A 2,630-nucleotide genomic window follows, 5' to 3' on the forward strand; every position below is an offset into this window, starting at 1 on the left:
AAAAGTGCAGCAGTTATGCCAACACAGAAAGTATACACTGATATATACAGAAAGACGAGATCTTTCTCCTCTAACGGCAATAACCTTCCAACACCGGTCCATGTCCGGGTTTTGCCGGGATGCCGATGCGCAGCGAGCAGTGTGCGCTGCAGTTCAATCGCCACTGCAGCACTCCACGTGTTTCTCTGCAAAACTGCTTCAAGCACAACTCTTTGGATATTGTCTGCAAATAGTCAGCAGAAGCAGAACCCATAAATGTTTTATTAATCCATCAGATGTCATTCAGTCGATGGTTCCCGCGAATTTTGAATATTCCATCGACCGAGAAATCTGCATAAGTGTTGTTGAAAATCAAGGAAATCCACGCATTGCCATGACCTGATAAAGCATGTCTATAGATTTCTGCAGTATTTTTGTCTGCTCTCCCCTTTGCCTTTGTCATACGGCTGCTTGCAAAGGGCACGAATGGTATTAATTTAGTAGATTTTGATACAACTTAGCCGCTAATCGATGTTATGTACCAGCGGAAACAATGACACGGTTTTCCATATTACGTAATTTTCGCATTAGCAACCGCGCATGATTCGTATTCGTTTGCAACATAAAGGATGCTAGAACAGACAACGCTGCAGACAAGTATTACAGCTCTTCAGAAAATCCATCCCACGACACCATCGTTGTGAAAGTACACAAAGACTGTCACAACAATAGTGTGTGACTGAGCTCTTTTCCCTGCGTGTGTACGTGTGGTGTTGTGTGTGAACAATGTCTACTGTACAAACACTACCCTAAGAAAATTATCGAGCACACGAGAATGTCGCTTTCCGCTGTTATTATCGCCTGCAGGCTGCAGCGATCGCCAATGCTGCCAGCAATGTCTTATCGGTTGTCATTACTAAGACGTTTGCTAGACTTGGTGCAACTTATGACTCAGCATCCCCGATTGCCCTACAGGTAAATTCACGGGGAATGTGGTTTGGTAATAATTTTATTTGCCTGTTTTGAAAATAATAAGCTCGTACTGATTCATGCCACGGTAAAATTTTACAGAAAACACAGCAGAGGTGATTTCTTTTTCTTCCGGGCTGTTCATACTTGTGCCTCCTTTACAATGCGCATGAGGTTGTCATTAATTCTGCGTTGGCTTATTGCAGGTTTGACTTTTCGCTTGCTATAACAGTGGCAAACTCTGCAGAGACATGTTCCCTATCTATGTTACGCATTTTAGGGTCTCTCTTCGCGGACACCTTGTCGATGTTTAATTGGAAACCTACGACTCTGCGTGAATCGGTGAATGCAACACTCGACCTATCAATATTTGCGGATCACTGACTCTGTAGAAGTCCGATTGTCTTGGCCAGGAGAAGCCGGTAAAATAAAATGTTTTTTTCACCCGCAACGTAGAAGCTGTCGGTGTATCTGGCCAACTTATAACATTTCTATATATATAAAATGTATAGATGTCTCTTTAGGTCCACCCAACTGTCTACGGAAACCTGCGATTATTGTGATAAAGGTGAACGATCCCGTCACCAGTGTGGTATACTGTGTATCAAACTGGTTCCGGCATTGTCCACCACCAACCGAATTGTTGCGCCGGCTGACCAGCTTTCGGTAAATACATGAACATAGTACAAATCCAGCGCCGATCGATGTCAGGGCCCAGCCCACCTAAAAATTCAAAATTGTTATCCTACATATTGTTGGAGACTAGGATTTTATGCAGTACTCTTGGGTGCCCAAATTTTCATGACACATCGGCAGTAAAACTGTCAATATGTTTGTGTTGCATCTATGTGGAAAAATTTTAAGGGCAGTAATTATGGCTTTTCATTACGTTTTTCATTTCCGTCACATGGTGTTATCAGCGCATGTAGAGGCATACTGAACTGGTTTGTATAGTGGCTAATTTTCAAGTAAAACTGTGTAATGATACTGTACGGGTACACCATCCCTAGTTTGTATGCGTTAGAATAATAGTTGTTTGGAAAATACAATTATATTCAACAATGCAATTTGTTTTGCAATAAAATATGCGCATGAATCACGTTCAACAGAAACGCTCTCCTGCAATCATTAGACGCGACGGTAGAGAAAGCGCGCGCTTCTCTCTGTTCAGTGCCGATACAATTTGTTTAGGCGGCTGTATGGTGTATACGATGCAGCCCAGCCGTGCTATTGCCGGCTTGCGCTCCAACAAAAGTATCAAATTTCTCTGGTGCTCTGGTTCGGCTGATATACTGGAGTTCTCATAGACAATGCAAAGGATCGGAAGGGCAGAAGTGTGGGCGCATTTCGGCAGATCTATGGGAGGATAACCACTTTCCTGCCGGGCTCGCCAACAGTCAACAAGACAACATGTTTGCCGGCTACAGGCGCTCTCCTGTGTGCTCCTGAAGTCTTTTGCCCAGCTCCTTCACAATAGCGATAGCCAACGGGCCTCAAAGGCCCATGATCTCAAAGGCGATGGGAGAAAAGATAAAGCGCCCTTGCAGACACGCGTTCAGTCGGAATTTCTTTTCTTCTGCTTGTACGGCCGCAGTTCCTGCCTTAACCGACGTCGATGAGAGATAGAAAAGGGCCATTGTGTCTACGCGCGTCACATCCCAGGCCGGACTCATTCTTTTCCA

General features: G+C 44.3%; 1 long non-coding RNA gene across 1 annotated transcript; it reads left to right on the top strand.

Moving 5' to 3' along the window:
- The first annotated feature begins 1,041 nt into the window (after positions 1–1,041).
- LOC129596968 (uncharacterized) lies at positions 1,042–1,847 on the top strand. The gene is made up of 3 exons (XR_008691503.1): positions 1,042–1,154; positions 1,229–1,370; positions 1,473–1,847. It is a non-coding gene; the product is annotated as an uncharacterized LOC129596968 (long non-coding RNA).
- The last annotated feature ends 783 nt before the right edge of the window (positions 1,848–2,630 follow it).

Source organism: Paramacrobiotus metropolitanus, unplaced genomic scaffold (genome assembly GCF_019649055.1).
Source record: "Paramacrobiotus metropolitanus isolate TYO unplaced genomic scaffold, Prichtersi_v1.0 Parri_scaffold0000098, whole genome shotgun sequence".
NCBI lineage: Eukaryota > Metazoa > Tardigrada > Eutardigrada > Parachela > Macrobiotidae > Paramacrobiotus > Paramacrobiotus metropolitanus.